Below are 15,854 nucleotides of genomic sequence, written 5' to 3' on the forward strand. Positions count from 1 at the left end.
GTTTATTTTAGTTAAATTTAGTTTTAGTTTAATTTAGTTTAGCTTCAGTTTAGTTTAGATTAGTTTTAGTTTATTTCAGTTTAGTTTTAGTTTAGGTTTAGTTTAATTTTAGTTTAGTTTAGTTTAATTTTAGTTTAGTTTCGTTTAAGTTTAGTTTAGTTTTAGTTTAGTTTAATTTAGTTTAGTTAGATCTCATATTATGTTTTTTGGTAAATCTAAAGGAAAATTGTACAAGCGAATGGAACATGTTTGGCCAGCCTAAGGATAAAAATAGTTAAAGTTGATTAAGAGAGTGAAGTTCTGCTTTATCTGGGATGAATTGTCTTTAAATTATTTGTCTCACTGCAACGTGCGTTGTGATATGTGTTGTGTAGCAAAATTGTCAATGCCACCACCCTTGATGTGCGCATATGTGCGTGTATGTGTCTGTATGTGCGTGTATGTGTCTGTATGTGCGTGTATGTGTGTGTTTGTGCGTGTATGTGTGTGTATGGTGTGTGTATGTGTATTTGTCTCACTGCAACGTGCGTTGTGATATGTATTGTGTAGCAAAATTGTCAATGCCACCACCCTCGATGCATGTGTATGTGCGTGTATGTGTGTGTATGTGCGTGTATGTGTGTGTATGTGCGTTTATGTGCGTGTATGTGTGCGTATGTGCGCGTATGTGTCTGTATGTGCGTGTATGTGTGTGTTTGCGCGTGTATGTGCGTGTATGGTGTGTGTTTGCGCGTGTATGTGCGTGTATGGTGTGTGTATGTGCGTGTATGCGCGTGTAGGAGTGTGTATGTGCGTGTATATGCATGTATGCGTGTGTATGCGCGTGTATGCACATGTATGTGCGTGTATGTGTGTGTATGTGAGTGTATGCACTTGTATGTGCGTGTATGTGCATGTATGTGTGTGTATGTGTCTGTATGTGTGTGTATGTGCGTGTATGCACATGTATACGTGTGTATGCGCGTGTATGTGCATGTATGCGCGTGTATGTGCCTGTTTATGCGCGTATATGTGCGTGTATGTGCGTGTATGCACGTGTATGTGCATGTGTATGTGCATATATGTGCGTATGTATGTGTGTTTATGTGCGTTTATGTGCGTGTATGTGCGTGTATGTGCGTGTATGCGCCTTTTTGAGCATTTTTCGTCCCGCACACACAGGGCAGCCCATTAATTTGAATGACAAATGCATCAAAGAAGCTCCTGCACCTTTTCGGGGTGCTGAGCTTTGCACTGTTTTTAGCCGCGCATTTTGATGCACGTGAAAATACGCACCTTGTTTCCGTGGTCGGGGGGGGGCACCATTATCCGTGGATGGAGCTGCAAACGCGATACGAGTTTATTTGCATGCTCATTATCCTATAAGGAGTGAAACTTTTATTTTCCGGATCTGTGATGGACGCGAGACGTGGAAACAATTCTGTACGTTGCTTTGTTTTGTAAAGTGCATTCAAGGCCCGGGAACACTAAGCCTGTGGTTACTGTATGTACTGTACTATGCAGGCTGTACGGGGAAGGGGGGGAGGGGGGTTGTGCTGCCACATCATCGCTTGCATTCCCCAAGCTGTGAGCTGCCTGTATAATGTGTCCAGATGAGGGCTGTTCAGGCAGGAGGCGTGGGGGATGGGCATACAACTTTGGCGACCTTGACAAGATATTGGTAAAGTTAGTGATTGCATAGATTCCACATGAATATATTCAGCATCTGATATATTTTGGGGGGTTTAAAGCCCCTTTTCACACTTGTGCAACCTGAAAGTCGCACTACTTTGAAGCAGGTTGAAGCAATGCCTACGTGAGGCTTATGGATCTCAAAGTCGCATCAAAGTCGTTCAGGGACTACTTTGAAGTCTCTGCGAATTGAAGTCGCACAGATATGAACGGTACCTATTGGAAATCATGGGGTATGACATGTCATGTGACTTTGTAGTCCCGAGTCGCAGGACAAGTCGCACAGGTGTGAAAGGGGCCTAAAGGGTAACTCCGCTTTTGTGGTAAAAAACAAAACAAAATAGCAAATTAAAAAAAATAATAATACAGCATATACAAGTCATGTTGTAATGGAATGTTATTAAAAATGACCTTTCCTTTTCAATCTGCAGCATATAAGTTTCTGAAAAATGCAATATGGCGACCTAATGATGTACAGAGCGCCCCCCCCCTCCCCCCCAGAAACGACATTTCCTGCTTGTGTGATTGGCGCACTGATTTTCCCAGAAGTCTGCACTAAGCTACAACACAAGTCAGATATCAGGCAACAAAAATGTAATCGTTGGCGAAATACTTCTAAAGTAAAATCACATCTAAAGGGATGCAGACCCTGCCACCTTCCCCAGTAGAGCCCTGCAGGAGCATCATCTGTGTGCTAATTCTAAAACCACTCCCATACAAATTCAGCCAGCCCATAGACACAGACAAACAAAAGTTTGGTAACCACCTCCCGCCCGCGCTATAGCCAAATGACGGATACAGCGTGGGCTTTAATTACCGGGAGGGCATCAATAGACATCCTCTTGTGCATGAAATGCCTGTGCGCCCCCTGCGGGGTGCGTGTGGTGCACTCTGTGATCACCGAGTCAATGAGACTCGGGTGATCACAGATTGGAGTAAGGGGCCGACCCCGGCCCTTTACCATGGGATTAGCTGTCAGCCAATGACAGCTGATCACGTGATATAAACAGACGATCAGTAAGCGACTTTTTTTCTGCTCATGCTGACAGCGTGAGGAGAAAAAAAGTCGATCACGGGCATCTGTCAGAGGGACATCGGTCCTGCACGAGGAGAGCTACCGCTGCCTCATCTGTGCCCACCAGTGCCACCTGCCAGTGCATATCAGTGCCATCAACCAGTGCCCACCAGTGCCACCTATCAATGCCAATCAGTGCCCATCAGTACCTCATCATCAGTGCCACCTATCAGTGCTGCCTATCAGTTTCACCTACCAGTGCCTATCAGTGCCACCCATCAGTGCCACCTATCAGTGCTGCCTATCAGTCTCACCTACCAGTGCCTATCAGTGCCACCCATCAGTGCCACCTATCAATGCTGCCTATCAGTCTCACCTACCAGTGCCTATCAGTGCCACCCATCAGTGCCACCTATCAGTGCTGCCTATCAGTCTCACCTACCAGTGCCTATCAGTGCCACCCATCAGTGCCACCTATCAGTGCTGCCTATCAGTCTTACCTACCAGTGCCTATCAGTGTCACCCATCAGTGCCACCTATCAGTGCTGCCTATCAGTCTCACCTACCAGTGCCTATCAGTGTCACCCATCAGTACCACCTATCAGTGGCATAGCTAGGCTATGCTTGGAATATGTGAGAAATGTCAGTTTCTATTTGTTGTCCTTCGACATGTGTGGGCAGAATCTGTCAGATTCTGCCCGCGATTCCACAACGTGCGAGAATTACGGCAAAATGCATGTCGCCAAGCACGCTTGGCTCGGTGCCAAAACATGATGCATGAGCTACTTTGGCATGACAAACGCGCATAGGGTAAGTGAGCGGGCTACCCTATGTGCCATGCAGAAACACATATAAATCGCACACAAAAAAAGTCAGAACACTCATTCCTGCTACGCAAAGTGGGAATGGGGCCTTCAAGTGAATGGGCTGCCCTATGCGCAACACATGGGAATGCTTCCAATTCTTTTAAAGGTAGAGGAGATATCTGTTTTTTTTTTACCCCAGATCTCTCCATAGAGAGAACTTGTCATCCTTATTTCTATTACAAGGGATGTTTATATTCCTCGAAATAGGAATAAAAGTGATAAAAAAAATAGACAGCGTAAAAAAATAAAATAAAATAAATTAGCAAGGAAAAAAAACAAACAAACAAACAAAAAAAACGCATAGGTAGACGGTGTTCACACCACATGTGTGAGGTATTACCGTAAATGTTAAAGCGAGAGCAATAATTCTAGTGCTAGATTTCCTCCGTAATGCTAAACAGGTAACCTGTAAAAAAAACTTAAAGCGTTGCATATGGAGATTTTTAAGTACCGTTTGTCGCCATTCCATGAGCGCGCGCAGTTTTAAAGCGTGACATGTTACTCGTTGTACATCATCTTTCATATTTTACAAAAAAATTCCAGTATATATTGTGGTTTCTTTTTTCATTCATTAAAGTGTATTTTGTTTAAAAAAAAATTGGATTTGAAAAACTTCTGGGCAAATACCGTGTGACATAAAAATCGCATTGGTCACTATTTTATTCCCTAGGGTCTCTGCTAAAACAAAATATATAATGTTTGGGGGTTTTGTATTTTTCTAGCAAACAACACTGATTTAAACGTGTAAACAAAAAGTGCCAGAAAAATGCCTGGTCTTCAAGTGGTTAAGATGGCATTAAAGTATTTATTTTTTCAAAAAACGGTACCTTTTTTATTTATATAATATTTTTAGAAAGGCGTTTAAGGGCCGGTTCACACAGCGAGGCGATGCGAGGCGACACGGCTCGCCTCGCCTCGCTCCCGCAAGTCGCCCCCGTTCTGTACAATGGAACCGTTCTGAGAGGAGCGACTCGAGTCGCTCCGACTCAGAAAAAAGGTTCCTGTACTACTTCTGGGCGACTTCGGGGGCGACTTGCATTGACTTCTATACAGAAGTCCTCTGCAAGTCGCCGCTGAGGTCCCCGCAGGTCGCGGCGAGGTAAGTCGGAGACGCCTCGCCGCGCCTCGCTGTGTGAACCGGCCCTTAAGGTACATGTAAGCAGGACCTTATTTTTGAAGTCCTGTATGCTACATTTCAGTGAGGTCTTCCATTTCAGTCAATTCTTCCAGAAAGACAACACAATGCATGGCTAAGTGTGTCAACAGAATACATATTTAAGCCTAGTACACACAATGAGAATATTGGATGGAAAAAAAAAAACATTCAGTGATCGTTCAATAACCTAATCGTTAGTACACACCTTTCGAAAGCCAGTCATGACAGTTCATGTGAAATATCTGAAGGGAGAAGCACAAAAGAATTCTCATAAAATAACATAACAATTTTTTTTTTTGTAATTAGTACAGTATTTGTACGAAAAAAATTGAGTGACCAAGACCACGCATGCTTGGAAACGATAGAATACATTACAATACAATGGAATACATTACATAATTTCCCAAGTCTTTCTTATGGCAATTTTCTTAAGTCTAGTAACCTATCTGTTTTCGATATGAGACTAGCGTGCAAAAAAAAAAAATGGAGGATCATTCGTTGGATACTCTCATCATGTTTACGAGGCTTAAACCATACATTCTTTTGGGAACAAGCCCTAACTGTAGTTTAGAAATCAAGTCCTAGCTTGGGAAAGTTCACACTCCATAATTTAGAATTGGTCATAGGTGGCTCCACATCTTGTTCCTTCCATGGTGTCTTTGATGGCCCAAGTTTCCTTGTAGTTCCCACGGTCCTGACTCCTCCTAGTGTTTTGGTCACACTTCACAGAGGTAAAGAGAGGTGTGATAAGTGTGGGAGTTGTAAAAAGAGGTGAGTTGTTACAAGTCCAGCGTGCTACCTTTAAGTGTATTAACTTGTAGCCTCCCATTCCAGTTAGCTCCTTCCATAAACAACACAATGCATGGAAAAGTGTGTCAACACAACACATTCTGGTGGGAACGAGTCTTTACTATAGTTTGGAAAACAAGTCCAAGCTTGGGAAAGTTCTCACTCCATAAGTTAGAGATGGTCTTAAGTGGCAATAAGTCTCCAACCTTGCAAGGTCTCTTTGATGGCCCAAGTTCACCTTTGGTTCTGATGGTTCTGACCTCCCCCCCTGCCCGTGCTGTGGTCACACTTCACAGAGGTACAGAGAGGTCTGATAACAGGGGGGAGGCTGTCATAAGGTGTGTTTTAAACTGTCCTGCGTGCTACATTTAAAGCGGGAGTAAACCCAGTTTCAAAAAACACTTACATTCCCGGCATGCCGGAAATGCTAACTTTCACATTGGTTGTTCTCTCAACCAAACTTTCAAACCATCCAATGGCTGGTTTCATAACTCATCACATGTGCAGCATTATGGCAGTTGAAGAATCATTAGAGGCCAAGATGGCAGCTTCCTTGACTGCAAACGATAGAAGGGTTTACTACCACTTTAAGTGTATTAACTTGCAGCCTCCCATTCCAGTCAGCTCCTTCCATAAACAATATACACAATAGATGGCAAAGTGTGTCAATACAACACATTCCGGTGGGAACAAACCTTTACTATAGTTTGGAAAACAAGTCCAAGCTTGGGAAAGTTCTCACTCCATAAGTTAGAGATGGTCTTAAGTGGCAATAAGTCTCCAATCTTGCAAGGTCTCTTTGATGGCCCAAGTTCATCTTTGGTTCTGATAGTTCTGACCCCCCCCCCCCCCCCCCCGCCCCAGTGCTGTTGTCACACTTCACAGAGGTACAGAGAGGTCTGATAATAGTGGGGAGGCTGTCATAGGTGTGTTGTAAAGTCCTGTGTGCTACATTTAAGTGCATTAACTTACAACCTTTCCTTCCAGTCAATATCTTTAAAAAAACAACAGTAGTCATGGCAAAGTGTGTTAACAAAAAACACATTAACTCATACGTTCTGGTGGGAATGAGCTCTAACTATACTTTAGAAAACAGTTCTCACCAGGATTGCCAACTGTTTGTAAATTTATGGACAGTTTGTAATAGTCAGGTGATTTCCAAGCTGCCCATAAATATACACTACGGACAGAGCCCACCAACAAATAATATGGTCATGGGCCAGCTTTGGAACTGCAGCTACACTGTAAGGGGGGAACCCTGCATACTCTGATGTAAAGGGGAACTCTGTGGACTCTGATGTAAGGGAGACATTTGTAGACTGTGATGTAAAGAGGAACTCTGTGGACTCTGATGTAATGGAGAAATTTGTAGACTGTGATGTAGAGGGGAACTCTGTGGAGTCTGTTAACCACTTTCAGACCGGACCATTTTGCTGGTAAATGACCAGAGGTCTTTTTACACTTTGGCACTGCGCTGCTTTAACTGGTAATTGCGCGGTCATGCAATGTTGTACCCAAACGAAATTTGCGTCCTTTTCTTCCCACAAATAGAGCTTTCTTTTAAAGGTATTTGACTGACTCTGCGATTTTTATTTTTTGCGATATAAACGTAAAAAGACCGCAAATTTTGAAAAAAAATGATATTTTCTACTTTTTGTTATTAGAAAAATCCAATAAACTCAATTTTAGTCATACATTTAGGCCAAAATGTATTCAGCCACATGTCTTTGGTAAAAAAAAAGTCAATAATTGTATATTTATTGGTTTGCGCAAAAGTTGTCACATCTACAAACTAAGGTACATTTTCTGGAATTTACGCAGCTTTTATTTTATGACTGCCTATCTCATTTCTTGAGGTGCTAAAATGGCAGGGCAGTACAAAACCCCCCCAAATGACCCCATTTTGGAAAGTAGACACCCTAAGGAAATTGATAAGAGGCATGTTGAGCCCATTGAATATTTTATTTTTTTGCCGCAAGCGATTGAATAATGACAAAAAAAAAAATTTTTTTTTTTTTTTACACAAAGTTGTCACTAAATGATATATTGCTCACACATGCCATGGTTATATGTGGAATTGTACCCCAAAATACATTCTGCTGCTTCTCCTGAGTACGGGGATACCACATGTGGTCGACTTTTTGGAAGCCTAGCCGCGTACGGGGCCCCGAAAGCCAAGCACCGCCTTCAGGATTTCTAAGGGCATACATATGTCATTTTACTCCTCACTACCTATCACAGTTTTGAAGGCCATAAAATGCCAAGATGGCACAAAACCCCCACAAATGACCCCATTTTAGAAAGTAGACACCCCAAGCTATTTGCTGAGAGGCATGTTGAGTCCATGGAATATTTTATATTTTGCCACAAGTTGCGGGAAAATGACAAACTTTATAAATTTTTCACAAAGTTGTCACTAAATGATATATTGCTTACACATGCTATGGGCATATGTGAAATTACACCCCAAAATAAATTCTGCTGCTTCTCCTGAGTACGGGGATACCACATGTGTGGGATTTTTTGGGAGCCTAGCCGCGTACGGGGCCCCGAAAACCAAGCACCGCCTTCAGGCTTTCTAAGGCCGTAAATTTTTAATTTCACGCCTCACTACCTATTACAGTTTTGAAGGCCATAAAATGCCAAGATGGCACAAAACCCCCACAAATGACCCCATTTTAGAAAGTAGACACCCCAAGCTATTTGCTGAGAGGCATGTTGAGTCCATGGAATATTTTATATTTTGCCGCAAGTTGCGGGAAAATTACAAACTTTTTTTATTTTATTTTTTTTTTTCACAAAGTTGTCACTAAATGATATATTGCTCACGCATGCCATGGGCATATGTGAAATGACACCCCAAAATAAATTCTGCTGCTTCTCCTGAGTACGGGGATACCACATATGTGGGACTTTTTGGGAGCCTAGCTGCGTACGGGGCCCCAAAAGCCAAGAACCGCCTTCAGGCTTTCTAAGGGCGTAAATCTTTGATTTCACGCCTCACTACCTATTACAGTTTTGAAGGCCATAAAATGCCAAGATGGCACAAAACACCCACAAATGACCCCATTTTAGAAAGTAGACACCCCAAGCTATTTGCTGAGAGGCATGTTGAGTCCATGGAATATTTTATATTTTGCCGCAAGTTGCGGGAAATTTACAAACTTTTTTTTTTTTATTTTTTTTTTCACAAAGTTGTCACTAAATGATATATTGCTCATGCATGCCATGGGCATATGTAAAATGACACCCCAAAATAAATTCTGCTGCTTCTCCTGAGTACGGGGATACCACATGTGTGGGATTTTTTGGGAGCCTAGGTGCGTACGGGGCCCCGAAAGCCAAGAACCGCCTTCAGGCTTTCTAAGGGCGTAAATCTTTGATTTCACGCCTCACTACCTATTACAGTTTTGAAGGCCATAAAATGCCAAGATGGCACAAAACCCCCACAAATGACCCCATTTTAGAAAGTAGACACCCCAAGCTATTTGCTGAGAGGCATGTTGAGTCCATGGAATATTTTATATTTTGCCACAAGTTGCGGGAAAATTACAAACTTTTATTTTTTTTTCACAAAGTTGTCACTAAATGATATATTGCTCACACATGCCAGGGACATATGTGAAATGACACCCCAAAATAAATTCTGCTGCTTCTCCTGAGTACGGGGATACCACATGTGTGGGACTTTTTGGGAGCCTAGTCGCGTACGGGGCCCCGAAAACCAAGAACCGCCTTCAGGATTTCTAAGGGTGTAAATTTTGGATTTTACACCTCACTACCTATCACAGTTTTGAAGGCCATAAAATGCCAAAATAGCACAAAACCCCCCAAAATGACCCCATTTTGGAAAGTAGACACCCCAAGCTATTTGCCGAGAGGCATGGTGAGTATTTTGCAGCTCTCATTTGTTTTTGAAAATGAAGAAAAAAAAAAATAATGTATATTTTTTTTCTTTTTTTCAATTTTCAAAACTTTGTGACAAAAATGAAGGTCTGCAAAATACTAACCATACCTCTCGGCAAATAGCTTGGGGTGTCTCCTTTCCAAAATGGGGTCACTTGGGGGGATTTTGTGCTATCTGGGCATTCCATGGCCTCCGAAACTGTGATAGGCAGTGAGGAATGAAATCTAAAATTTACACCCTTAGAAATCCTGAAGGTGGTGCTTGGATTTTGGGGTACCGTACGCGGTTAGGCTCCCAAAAGGTCTCACACTTGTGGTATCCCCGTACTCAGGAGAAGCAACAGAATGTATTTTGGGGTGTAATTTTACATATAACCATGGCATGTTTGAGCAATATATCATTTAAATGACAACTTTGTGCAAAAAAAAAAAAAAAATAATAATAATGTATTTTTTCCACAACTTTTGTCAAAATATAAAATATTCCATGGACTCGACCTGCCTCTCAGCAAATAGCTTGGGGTGTCTACTTTCTAAAATGGGGTCATTTGGGGGGGTTTTGAACTGTCCTGGCATTTTATGCACAACATTTAGAAGCTTATGTCACACATCACCCACTCTTCTAACCACTTGAAGAAAAAGCCCTTTCTGACACTTTTTGTTTACATGAAAAAATATTTTTTTTTGCAAGAAAATTACTTTGAACCCCCAAACATGTAGTGTTTTTTTAAAGCAAAAGCCCTACCGATTAAAATGGTGGGTGTTTCATATTTTTTTTTCACACGGTATTTGCGCGGCGATTTTTCAAACGCATTTTTTGGGGAAAAAACACACTTTTTTTTATTTTAATGCACTAAAAATCACTATATTGCCCAAATGTTTGATGAAATAAAAAATATGATCTTAGGCCGAGTACATGGATACCAAACACGACATGCTTTAAAATTGCGCAGAAACGTGCAGCGGCGACAAACTACGTACATTTTTAAAAGCCTTTAAATGCCTTTACAGGTGACCACTTTAGATTTACGGAGGAGGTCTACTGCTAAAATTAGTACCCTCGATCTGACCTTCGCGGTGATACCTCACATGCATGGTGCAATTGCTGTTTACATATGCCACCAGACCAACGCTTGTGTTCCGCGTTGCGCCTTAGCAGGGGGGGACAGGGGTGGTTTTTTTTTTTTTTTTTTTTTTTATTATTTATTTTGCTTTTTTATTTTTTTTTTAAACTGTTCCTTTCATTTATATATATTTTTTTATGATTTTTATTGTTATCTCAGGGAATATAAATATCCCCTATGATTGCAATAGGTAGTGACAGGTACTCTTTTTTTAAAAAATTAGGGTCTATCAGACCCTAGATCTCTCCTCTGTCCTCAAAGCATCTGACCACACCAAGATCGGTGTGATAAAATGCTTTCCCAATTTCCCAATGGCGCTGTTTACATCCCGCAAAATCTAAGTCATGAAATGCTCGTAGCTTCCGGTGTCTTAGGCCATAGAGATGATTGGAGCCATTCTGGTCTCTGATCAGCTCTATGGTCAGCTGGCGGAACCACCGGCTGCATTCTCAGGTTCCCTGTTGGGACAGGAGAGCCTGAGAAAACCATGGAAGATGGTGCGGGGGGGGGGACATTCCCTCCCACTGCTTGTAAAAGTAGTCTAGAGGCTAATTAGCCACTAGGATTGCTTTTACATAAAAGCCGACCGCTGGCTGAAAAGAATGATACCAAGATGATACCTAAACCTGCAGGCATCATTCTGGTATAAGCACTCAAAGTCCCGCAACATACCAGTATGTTGCTGGAACTGGTTGGGCATATATTGTATTTTTTTTTTCATGCAGCCTGTGGGCTGAACGAAAAAAAAATATTGATCGGTGGGCATGCCCACCATTAGATACCACCCTTCATCCACCCACTTTCTAATGGTGGGCATACATGCACCATTTATATATGCCGAAGCATGGGGGCATCCTCCCGCAAAAGGTAGGAGCAGATCGTTCCTCCACCCCGTATGCCCCCATGCTTCGGCATATATGCTCTTTTTTAACTGTGGTGGTGAAATCACCCCCGACAGTGCTGGAGTCGCGGCTTTATGTATCGTGGGAGCAAACGCTGTTGCTGTCAAGATAAATAAATCCGCTCTGCAGCAGAATGGCGTACCTGCTAAGCAAATGATGGTTAACAATAAAACAAAGTAACATTACAGTATAACAGTAGGACTTACCATACCTGCAAAGCAAATACAAAAAAAATCGCAAAAAATAACACATTTAACACAATCTGTGCCTAAAATATATATATGCCGAAGCATGGGGGCATCCTCCCGCAAAAAAGTTATGCCGCGTACATACATTCAAACTTTTCCACGGGCAAGCCCTCCGTCGGAATTTTGACTGTATGTACGCGGCATTAGGAGCAAAATCGATCCTCCACCCCTTATGCCCCCATGCTTCGGCATATATGCTCTTTTTTAACTGTGGTGGTGAAATCACCTCCGACAGCGCTGGAGTCGTGGCTTTACATATCGTGGGAGCAAACGCTGTTGCTGTCAAGATAAATAAATCCACGCTACAGCTGAATGGCGTACCTGAAAACAAAAAATGGTTAACAATAAAACATTGCAGAATAGAATACAGTACAAAGGAGCAGAACAATAGAGAGAGAATATAGAGCGAGAGAGAACAATAAAACGACAACTATTTTTGGTTTTTTTATTTTATATTTTTTTTGGTTTTTTTGGTTTTTTTACTTTTTTTTTTTTTTTTTTTTAACACTTTTTTTTGTAACTTTAACACTTTTTCTGTTGTAACGGTTCCAGCGGTTTGGGTCTCTCAAAATGTGATGGCATCTTGGGAGACCCTGTGAACGTGTGCCTAGCTTGTGCAATGCTGTACCCTGCGCTAATACTCAACTAGTTCATGGTAGCGTTCAAAACACTCACCCTGACAAAGACCAGGATTGCCAGGACAGCGGGGACAATAAGAACGGGTGTCACGCCTAAATCCGCGCTTGGTACAGACACGACATCTTTTTTGGGGGGTTCGTTGGGTAGGGGTACTCGGGAGGACATAAGAATAATGCCTCTCATGCAGCCGGCTTACTGCATCTGGTAGGGGAAGGTGAGGTGGAGCACCGCCTGGATACAGAAGGGCTCTGACGATATCCTCCTGGAATTTGAGGAAGGATCCAGTCCGTCCTGAAGCTTTGTGTAGTACATAAGCATTCAGTATAGCCAATTGGAATAAATAAACAGACACTTTTTTGTACCAGCGTCTGGACTTACGGGCAACTAGATACGGCGCCAACAACTGGTCATTGAGGTCCACCCCTCCCATGTTAAGGTTATATTTGTGGACACAGAGGGGTTTCTCCACAACACCAGTCGCCGTAGAAATTTGGACCGTCGTGTCTGCATGAAGGGAGGTAAGAACGAAAACATTCTTATTATCCCTCCACTTCATAGCGAGCAAATTATTACTGCGCAAGCAGGCTCTCTCCCCCAGCCTAAGAGGGGACTCTACAAGCCGCTGGGGAAAGCCCCGGCGATTAGGTCGCACGGTGCCACATGCTCCAATCTGCTGATCAAACAAGTGACTAAAGAGTGGCACGCTTGTGTAATAATTGTCCACGTACAAGTGGTACCCCTTTCCGAATAAGGGTGACACCAAGTCCCACACTATCTTGCCAGCGCTTCCTATGTAATCAGGGCAGTTCTCCGGCTCTACGTGACTATCTCTTCCCTCATAAACCATGAAACTACGTGTATAGCCTGTGGCCCTGTCACAGAGCTTATACATCTTGACCCCGTATCTGGAACGCTTGTTGGGGACGTATTGTTTGAAGGACAAGCGACCAGAAAATTTAATCAGGGACTCATCAACGCAGACAACTTGATCGGGAGTAAACAAGGCTGCAAAACGTTGGTTGAAGTGGTTTATGAGGGGCCGAATTTTGTAGAGCCGATCATACTCAGGGTCTCCACGAGGACGACAGAGTTCATTGTCGCTGAAGTGCATGAACCGCAAAATCATCTCGTATCGTGCCCTGGACATGGAAGCAGAGAACACGCGCATATGGTGAATTGGGTCAATGGACCAATATGACCGCAACTCACTCTTTTTGGTTATGCCCATGTTGAGGGAGAGGCCCAGAAAGATTTTAAATTCGGAAACCGTAACTGGTTTCCATTGTCTGGCAAGGGCGGACTGGGGAATAGTGGCGATGTGTTGAGCAGCGTACAAATTGGTTTGGTCCACAATAGATCTAAAGAGATCTTCGGTGAAAAACAGTGAGTAAAAGTCAAGTGTCGTAAAATCAACTGTTTCCACGTTAATGCCAGGTTGGCCAGTGAATGGGGGAAGTACGGGTTCTGCAGAAGTGGTGGGCACCCAAATAGGATTGGCGAATTCTGCAGGAAGGGCACTATGGGTACGACGGGCCTGTCTTTGTCTTCTTCTTGGTGGCAGCGGGACACTACTTGTGCTTGCCACCTCGCCAGCTTGAACTGCACTTATGGGACTCGCCACGTCACCACGTGTTACTGCAGTGCTGGATGTAGGTCCAGGGTGTACTAGGCCGCTGGTGCTTGCCAGTTCACCAGAAGGTTGAGCGGCTCTAGTATGTCTCTGCTCCATACGAGTGACCTGCGGTTCCTGCACCTCAACAACAGAATACATACGGGATTGGGCACACCTGTTCTTAACAGCGGCCTCATCTCCGTCGTCAGAGCTATCTGTCATGGAGCCGCTGTCCTCTACAGGATCGTATTCTGAGCCTGAATCTGACAGATGAGTGACGTCCTCTTCACTATCTGTCATGCTCAGAAACGTGTAGGCCTCATCACTAGTGTACCTTCGCTTTGCCATTTTGGGCTCTAAATTTAGGGGTACACTAGTGAGACTCACAGGTAAAAAAGCACCTAGCCTGTCAGCGACTGTTTCAAAACGCTACAAAAAAAACTGTTAGCGATCGCAGGGATCAAGCCTGACTCTGCGAACGCTGCAGTTATGTGTGTTGTGTTTTGTAAGTGACAGTGATCGATCGATACTGCACTTGGGTGGGCTGGGCTGGGCTTGGCGGAGGGGCTAAACGCAGGTGCTAGCGGGTATCTGGGCTGATCCCGCTAACAATGCGTTTTGGGAAACCTAAAATGCTGGCAACGCTAATATATATCTGATCAGATACTATATTACTAAGGGAGGTGTATGCTTTGCGCGTGGGTGTTAGCGGTACTGGCACTAACCTGACGCTGGGGCGACGCAGGCCTTATCTGACCCTAAAAAACTTATATCACCCGCCGGGTGATCAGGGGGTTAAACCTTTATTAGGTAATAAATGGCGGGTGCCCTGAAACAAAAAAATATAACTAACCAACCAGCGTCACCTGTAACAGTTATATGGTGATCACTGGTGAAAGGGTTAACTGGGGGGCAATCAGGGGGCTATGCGGTAGTATATGGGGGTCCCTGACGCTATAAAAAGCTGCGGCGAACCCAAATACTTACCTGCCTATCTAGCGTCACCTGTGACACTAATACAGCGATCAGAAAAAAATCGCTTATTAGTGACACTGGCGACGGGGGGTGATCACGGGGTTAAACCTTTATTGGGGGGGTTAGGGGGGCACCCTAGAGCTAAAGGGGGCTAGCCCTAACTGCCCTAACAGTTATTACAGTCACAAATGACACCAATGCAAAAAAAAAAAAAAAAAAATTAAAAAAAAAAAAAATGCACTTGGTGTCACTGTGACTGGGGGGGGCAGGGGTGATTGGGGGGTGATTGGGGGGTGATCAGGGGGGTGAAAAGTGTGCCTGGCGTGTTCTACTGTTAGTGTAGTGTTAGGTGCAACTCACCGATGCTCTCTCCTCGGTGCCGGAACGAAAAAGACCGACACGAGGAGAGAATACATCACTTCCTCTCCTGTGTTTACATTACAGGAGAGGAAGTGATGTCACGGGGGATTTTCATTCGTCGGGAGCGATCGCGAGGGGGTGGCCATGAATGAATGGCCGTCCCCTCGTCCGGGATCGCTCCCGAACGAATACCGACCGCCGCAGGCACCGGGCGGGGGCCCGATCGGGCCCCCGACCCGCGGGAAGGCAAGGACGTACATTTATGTGCTTATGCCTGCCCGTGCCATTCTGATGACGTATATCGGCGTGAGGCGGTCGGCAACTGGTTAAAGGAAGCTCTGTGAACTCTTATGTTAGCAGATACAAGAAAGAAATTCAGAAATTCACTGTACTCCTTGATTACTTTATTTCTAATATTTTTTATTCAAATTTTTCACAAAGAGAAATACAGTTGCAGTATCTGACATCGTAGTTACACGGAGGAGAAAAAAAAAACTAGATGTACATGTGCATAACTTTGAAGGTAATTTAAAGAGTAATTGGATCACAACCTACAGATATCTATCATTTGTTTTACTCTATATGGGGGTC

Source organism: Lithobates pipiens, unplaced genomic scaffold (genome assembly GCF_037356315.1).
Source record: "Lithobates pipiens isolate NorthernLeopardFrog02 unplaced genomic scaffold, aLitPip1_a1.2 Scaffold_8, whole genome shotgun sequence".
Classification (NCBI taxonomy): Eukaryota; Metazoa; Chordata; class Amphibia; order Anura; family Ranidae; genus Lithobates; species Lithobates pipiens.